We start from the raw sequence: 8,399 nt of genomic DNA, 5'->3' as shown, positions 1-8,399 counted from the left end.
GTATATGTTTTAGGGAGAGGGTTACAGACATTCTCAAAGCTAGAGAGAGCGAGCTACAAGTATGGTAGCCAATGATGTAAAGAGTTAGCCGCGATTGGTTAGTGCTGGTTTTGTCGGGATTGGTCAGTGTTGATTGCGGGCCACGCCTCGCAGTGTTTAAAACCCGGGCACTGTAGCCCGAAAGGTCGTTCTTGGCTAGGGTTTAAGCTAATACCAAGTCTCGGCTAAGTATGCCGAGCTAGCCAGTTCCATGTTTTGTTTCATGCCACCTTGCTGTAAATATTGTATGTATATAAACTTCAGTTAACCTCTTGTCTTTTGATCAAGTGTCGCTGTCTAAATTCTCTCAACACCGTCTCTGACCCGGGGCCCACCTTGTGGGCAATTGCACCAGTCTCCGTAAGAAGAACGAACCAGCCACATTCGGCAACATCATCGGCATCAACGATAGAGAGAGCTTTCACTGGCGCAGTCGACAGAATCCGGTGATAGCACAGGATCGAGACTGGAAGCAGGGAGAGACGACGTTCCTGCAACACGAACGCAGGAGGGAAGCGGCAGTCGAGATCAGAACAAGAGGGGAGCAGCAAGGGCAAGCAGCGGCGCGTCATCAGGACCGGCTGCAGAAATCAAGATCCTGATTCGGGGTGAGCAGCAGCGCGTCACAAGGACCGGCTGCAGAAGATTCCGATTCGGGGTGAGCAGCAGCGCGTCACAAGGACCGGCTGCAGAAGATTCCGATTCGGGGGAGCAGCGGCGCGTCACAAGGACCGGCTGCAGAAGATTCCGATTCGGGGTGAGCAGCAGCGCGTCACAAGGACCGGCTGCAGAAGATTCCGATTCGGGGTGAGCAGCAGCGCGTCACAAGGACCGGCTGCAGAAGATTCCGATTCGGGGGAGCAGCAGCGCGTCACAAGGACCGGCTGCAGAAGATTCCGATTCGGGGTGAGCAGCAGCGCGTCACAAGGACCGGCTGCAGAAGATTCCGATTCGGGGGAGCAGCAGCGTGTCACAAGGACCGGCTGCAGAAGATTCCGATTCGGGGTGAGCAGCAGCGCGTCACAAGGACCGGCTGCAGAAGATTCCGATTCGGGGTGAGCAGCAGCGCGTCACAAGGACCGGCTGCAGAAGATTCCGATTCGGGGGAGCAGCGGCGCGTCACAAGGACCGGCTGCGGAAACCAAGATCCTGATCAGCTACAAAGGAGCGAGCGAAGCGAGACCGACGGAGCGAAGCGCCGCGACTTCGGCGGCACCTACGGTTGCCGATTTCGTCTGCCAGGAGGAAGTCTGGGAGCTCTGAAAGCCGGCCACACATCTGCGCCTACTGACGCAACCTGCCGCTGCGGCACTGCAAGTGCCGTGATGGACAGCCCTACAACGGAGTGAGTTTCCCCAGTCTCATTCTAATTGCCTCGGGAGTGCTTGAGCCGCAGGGTTATTATTAACCAAGGCAAAATGGCAACATTAGGTTGGCGAAGTGGTTATGGCTGTGGGTATTGGGATGGCCATGAGCGAGCCGAAACGTCAGAGGCTGAGCGAGCCAGAGCAAAGGAGAGGAGCGACGCTTATATACGAGACCTGGAGCGTCAATTAGCTATAGCCGAAGAGAATCTCCGGCAGGAGAGGAAGAGAATTGAGGAGGAGGAGCGCTCACGGAGAGCGGCTAGAGTACTGACTGAGACGGCACAGTCGCCGTCGTGCCGTATTGTATGGTGCGATGATCGAACGCTGATCGAGGTAGCGAAGAAAGAGGATATCGGCAGCGGCATTCGGTCGGTTCCTTTTGAGAACCGCAAGGAGGAACCTCTGGTTCCTGCAGACAGTGAAGCGATCACTAGCGCCGAGGAGCCGCCCATTGAGCTGTCAGCCACGAGTGTTGACACAGAAAAGCAGGCCTTGGTTCCCGAGGTGGAGGCGAGCTCCACGGACATTCCAGGCAAAAATTCGTCTCGTGATGAAACTGCGCAGGCCAACTTTGGCGAGGCAGCCGAACATGTTAGTAGTGGTGCTAATGGCACTGATGAGCAGAACGGTATGAAGGGCTCGGCCGGCCGGGTTGCCCAGCGCGACATTTTGTTTCCAGCTGAAGCGGCAGTATGTAAAGCAGGGTGTGGCGAGAGTGGCATGGCTCAGAAAGGATCCTTAGCACAGGCTGTAGCTTCCGAGAAGCCGGAAGAACAGCTGGGTAAGCCAGACTGTTCCGATCCGAGAAACTCGGATTCAGGTAACGCCGCAATGAGTTTGGCGGTCGATGAAAGGAGTCTGAGCAGTGACGACGACGACGAATTCATCTCACTCCCTGAAGGAGGCGAAGATACACCGCCGCTGATAGGGTCGAAACGCGACCCATCCTGCAATCTCCTGGCGGGTCTCCGCAGCAGGTGGATCGCAAACCTAGAGGGCAGTTACGCTGAACTGGTTGAGCTGGCCATGGCACATTCAAGAGGGCCCTCTATAGGCACAGGCACTTAGGGCCTTGTGCGGAGGCTTGTGCACCGTATGCGCACACGGTCGGCAGCTCCGCTGCGGTAGGAGCTGAGCGATACAACCGGGGAGCAGCACGAATGAGAGAATGGCGCACACTGCAGCACGTGACTTTTCTGAGACCAGATAAAATTTTCGATCCTGGTGGCTAGCGACGAATGCCTATGTCCACAGCCTTAACCCACTCTGTCACTGCCAGGTGGCGGTACGCGCAAAAATGCCTTGCGGCTGGAGCACACGATGGGGCAGTGGGTGAGAGCGGGGAAACATGAACAGTTTACAGCCAAGAGACTGAAACTGTGTGCATGGACGTGCTGCATGCCTGTTGCGTCAGTGCTTGTTTTGACACCAGCTTTTATTTTGTTGTGTGTGTGTTTCTCTGAATGTCCTGTACGCGAATGGTCGTAACGTGTGTTGTTGTGCATGCTGTTTTACGCTCGGTAAAGTTGTCGCCAGCACCTGACTACGGTCAAGACGCTTTTATTTCATAGCGCGTAGCATCTCCTTAGCGTAGCATCTCCCTTAGTTTGGGTCTGATTCACGCAGGGGTACGGAACCCTTTCGTGAATCTTAGGAAGGGCGTGTAAAGCTCGAGGCTACTCACAGGAGGGGTGTAGAAAACAGCCCATTAGTGTGTCAACACCTCGACGCGATTACCAGCAGAGTTCAGCGGAAAGGGAACAAAGGAAGGAATGCGGCACGGGACGACTGACACATCTGGCGGTCAAGGGCGCGGCTAACGCAACGGGGGGCTTCCACGAAGGGAGACGGGAAGGGGGCGGTCCCGCGATTCGGCGGCAGGGACGCGCCATATGTAAGCTACCCCGTAGGAGCAGCCGTGCCGCCTGGTAAGAACAACTGATGAACGGCCGGACGAGGCGCCCGCCTGTCGGAGTGATGTCTGTGATGGTCGCGTGCGGCATGGTCGCGGGGGCCGGGAACAAAAGGGCGCACACTTAATGGGGTCCTGGTGGATGCTCCCGCAGCGGGAAAAGGGACACCGCGACACTTCGGGCGGCCGAGGGGTCTCGAAGACGTAAACAAGTCGTAAATTTAAGGATGTCACGGACAACCGCGCGACGGAATGCCAGCAGCTTGGCGGCAGCTGAGAACACGTGGGCTGCCAATACTTGGAAACGATGACCGCACGTGCTTGCAGAAACAGGCGATGCCGTGGGGACGACTCGGCGCACTTGTATTTGTTTTCGCTTGATTTCAGGAGGGGAGAGAGTTTGGACAACACTGCAGAAGTTGAGGGCGGGGCATGTAATCCCGTGTACCAATCGGGTTGTGCTCGCTTCCGGGAATGTGGTTTGATTTTAGTAACTCTTGATGCTCCTTTTTCAGTATATGTTTTAGGGAGAGGGTTACAGACATTCTCAAAGCTAGAGAGAGCGAGCTACAAGTATGGTAGCCAATGATGTAAAGAGTTAGCCGCGATTGGTTAGTGCTGGTTTTGTCGGGATTGGTCAGTGTTGATTGCGGGCCACGCCTCGCAGTGTTTAAAACCCGGGCACTGTAGCCCGAAAGGTCGTTCTTGGCTAGGGTTTAAGCTAATACCAAGTCTCGGCTAAGTATGCCGAGCTAGCCAGTTCCATGTTTTGTTTCATGCCACCTTGCTGTAAATATTGTATGTATATAAACTTCAGTTAACCTCTTGTCTTTTGATCAAGTGTCGCTGTCTAAATTCTCTCAACACCGTCTCTGACCCGGGGCCCACCTTGTGGGCAATTGCACCAGTCTCCGTAAGAAGAACGAACCAGCCACATTCGGCAACATCATCGGCATCAACGATAGAGAGAGCTTTCACTTTTATATTTCACTTTTCCAGAGGGTATTTGTCTCGCCACTTCAATTAAGAAATTGGCAGCTTCATAAAAATGTACACAAGAGAAGTTATCGAACGCATTAAGCTTGCGCATAGTCTGTTTCAATTCTGATAACCATGCTCATGAACTCAGGCCACAGCGGTGGCTCAGTGGTTATGGCGCTCGGCTGCTGACCCGAAAGACGCGGGTTCGATCCCGGCCGTGGCGGTCGAATTTCGATGGAGGCGAAATTCTAGAGGCCCGTGTACTGTGCGTTATCAGTGCACGCTAAAGAACCACAGGCGGTCGAAATTTCCGGAGCCCTTCACTACGGCGTCCCTCACAGCCGGAGTCGATTAGGGACGTTAAACTCCAAAAAACCAAACCATGCTCATGAACAGGGGCAGTCTGTCAACGAATTGTGTTGGGACACGGTTGGTTTACACTCAGATTAAATGCTTTACAACTGGCTATGAGTCAACTAGCTCAGCGTCACTCTACATTAATAACGTCGTAAAATTTAAGCGTTTGTCAAAAATCTGGTTTGAGTGCAAGCAGTCTAAAGCGGGCAGAGAGATTCTCGTCAAGCTCGGCCTGAACACCATAGCAGAAAGGGACAACGTCCTGCAGTTACCTAAAGTCGTGCGAGAAGCAATTAAAATGTCCCCCTTCCCAAGAAACGTACACCCGATGCACAGTCAAGGAAGAAGACTCGCCCGCGCCAAAGCCCTCGCTGCGGACGCGGCAAGGTTTCCAGACCAGACAGCTTTCGTGGATGCAGCGTACATACCGTGAAAGCATGCCTACTCGGTAGCAGTAGTCGACGGGCACGGGCGAACGTGTAACTCACTCACACTTTGCACCAAGAAGCCAGAGGTAACTGAACAAGCAGCGACTCGAGCTTCACAACTGTGTGCAGCGACTCTAGAGCAGCCACTCGAGCTTTCGCCAAGGGCGGAATAGACAAGACGACGCTACGAATCTTAGGCGGAAGTAAGATCACCGGACACTCCATCGTATGGTTCCCGGCACACATGGGCAGCTTAGGGGGCGGCCTGCGGAATCTCAACGAGATCGCACACGAGGCGGCGCGAGCGCTCATCGGCCGCGTCCCTCCGGTTTCCCCCGCTACTCCACATATCGTGTACAGGGATCAATTATTCACGTACAACGAGCTCACTAAGCACTTTTATCTAGGCAGACGAGCGTTTCCCCTCCCGGATAAGAAATTAACCCGCAGCCAGTCGGTCACGTTACGCTTGCTCCAAACGAACTCATACCCCAACCCCTGGCGCATGAAGCACATCGACCCAGACTACGACGGACAACATGTGTGTGACCAGTGCAGTGAACGTGTAGACTTGACCCAAATGCTGTGTGGTTGTGCATCAAGTGACGCCTACGCCCAGAACAAGGAACATTGGGACAAAGTACTAAAAAGTGCTTCACTACACGACCAGCTTCGGGCTGTCCAGGAGGCCCGCGCGGCGGCGGAGAGCTTCGGACTCTCTGTGCCTACGTGGGAGCTGCCCTCTACACCTGGCGCCTAGCCGAGTGTCCTTCAGGACCCCTACTGTGGGAAATAAAAGTTTTACCACCACCACCACCACCACCACCAGTGCAAGCAGTTGAAGACGAGGGGCGCTGCCCCTTCTAGACTGTGGTCAGGTTGCTCACATTCCCATGGCCATGTTTCCACCTGTTATGGCGAGCAGGTTGCGATGACGTCACAAGGTCACGCGGCCTCTCTCGACCAACCACTAATTTTAATTTGCACCTGTCACGGTGAGCAGGTTGCTCACATTACGATGGCCAGGTTCCCACCTGTCATGGTGGGCAGGTTGTGATGATGTCACAAGTTCACGTGGCCTATCTTGACCTATCAGTGAATTTCGTGACACCGGACATTGGCGGGGTATAGTTAAATTAACTAACAAACGCGTAATACCAGTGTAATGATCGAAGAAAGATGCATAAACATACGTAATGCTACGCGACTGAACGAAGCAAAACAAAAGAGCTCGGCGGGATAGAGCGATCGAAATAGACAAAGATTTTGAGAATTTGAGAGAGTGGGGGAAGCGGTGGCTATCTGCGGAGCGAGCGGCAATGTCCATTCGCAAGAAGCGTCGCCGGGCTGTAGATAATCGCTGCGGGCCGATGCTGTGTCACGGATATAGTTCAGCACGGGCCGCGAACCTTCGGTACCGTCGTCATTGCACTCGACGTGTAAGACCAAGGCCGGAGGCTCGCTTGCCAGCCACATGCCTGGCTGGCTTCACGCGCGTCGCATACACTGACTTCCTGCAAGCAATCTGCCCGGCTCCTGTTTTTCTCGCCGTCGCATGTCCTCATGGTAAAGAAAGGCGATCTGAAGAAACGCGCGCAAACGTCTCGAAAGAAAAGCAGAGAGCACGGGAGAGACAAGCCACATTGAGAGTACGGACGAGCGCGGACTTTCATCTTCGCCCTTATTTCCTACAACGAGGGGCGGTGACATGGGCGGAAACGGGTAGGGAGGTTAGGGACATGAGTGAGCGGACAGGGCGCGGCGAAAGGCCCGGGGCCCACGGCGTTCTGGACCCTTATAAGGAGGCCGCCCGCTTGGGGATGACTCTCGCCTGCTCATTTGGGCAGTAAAGTTTATTCTGCTTGTCCGCAGCCACCACTACTACGTAAAAGCGCTGCATACTCGTTGCCAAGGGCGTCCGCAGAATTTTTTGCAGGGGGGGGCCCCATTGGTTGTTGGCGCCGGAGGGGGGGGGGGGGGGGGGGGGGGTATGTTCGTAGCAAAAAGGCACTATTTGCGGAGTAAATTTATTTATTTATATACAAATAAAATAAATAAGTAAAATACACACATGAAAGAAAAATTACAAACAGCAAATTAAAGCGAGGCTAGGAGAGATACATTGGAGTTTATCAACGAAGAAACAATTAAAATTAATAAAAATGCAAAAAGATACTATCACTTCGTGGAGAAGAGTGCTCAGTCTTGCTGCATACGGGTTCTCGACACACCCGGATTGATGACCAGCACACAGCACAATATGTTCACAAACACGCAACGACAGTCACTCAGTCAGTCTTCCTTGAACAGAAACTGTAGACGCCTCGGATTTTTCTGGGCGAATTGCGTGATGACACTGGTGATAAATTCATTTCTGTGCTTCATTACACGCTCTCGGTGCACACTCATCATACAAAGGCCGTCCAGTCTGTCGTTTGTCATCGTTGAGCGTAGCCACGTTTTCACTCTCCTCATTGTACTGAAGGAGCGTTCGACCGTACAGGTAGTAACTGGCAAAGCCAGAGCCACCTCAATGGCTTTTGCAATACCAGGGAAGAATGTCTTGGCCTGATGTAGAAGCTCGCAGTAAGTTATTTCTGATGGGTCCCCAGTTTTGTTGCACCACATCTCGTACCAAGAGATGGCCTCTTCCTTGAAGTTGTCGATGCCGTAAAAGCACTGGAGTTCTTCGGCGAGAACAGCGAACTCAACACGGCTCAAGTGCTTCATTTTTGATGGATGCAGCTGGAGAAGTTTGAAGCTCCTCTCATTGCTTTCAGAAAAGCGCCGAGCTAAAGAAGCAGTGAGGGAGTCCAAGTACGGCACATATATTGCCACACGGTAGTATTCCTCTGGCGACTGAATCCCGTAGTTGTCTCGGTGGGCCTGACGAGAGACTTGTCTTGGTACAGATATCACCACATTTAAGTGATTGGCTGCCTCCCTTGCTGCATTCATGATGTTAGAGAACTCCTCTACAGCGTTTGTCCGGTGGCCGCGAAAAATACGTTGTAGCTCAGTGATGTGGCCATGCACAGAATGGAAGTCCATGGATACACCTTGCAGAATGTTCGTAGCTGGTTCGAGCCGAGCGCTGTACTTCGCTACAATATGCAAGCAGACGATGAAAGATGAGCTTGTTGTTGCGCAGTAGAGGATGTGAGCTCGTTGTCTAGTTGCAGCGTTCGAGCATGATTCCGTGGACGCGAGCTGCTCGAGTGCTTCGACTATGGCCACGTAATGCTGAGAGAAGATCCTAATAGACTTGTACTTTGCAGACCATCTTGTCTCACACAGCATCGGAATGTTGGGCAC

Source organism: Amblyomma mixtum, chromosome 2 (assembly GCF_055824585.1).
Source record: "Amblyomma mixtum isolate Tamu chromosome 2, ASM5582458v1, whole genome shotgun sequence".
Taxonomy (NCBI): Eukaryota; Metazoa; Arthropoda; class Arachnida; order Ixodida; family Ixodidae; genus Amblyomma; species Amblyomma mixtum.
The sequence above is the reverse complement of the archived record's forward strand: the minus strand, read 5'-3'. Positions refer to the sequence as shown.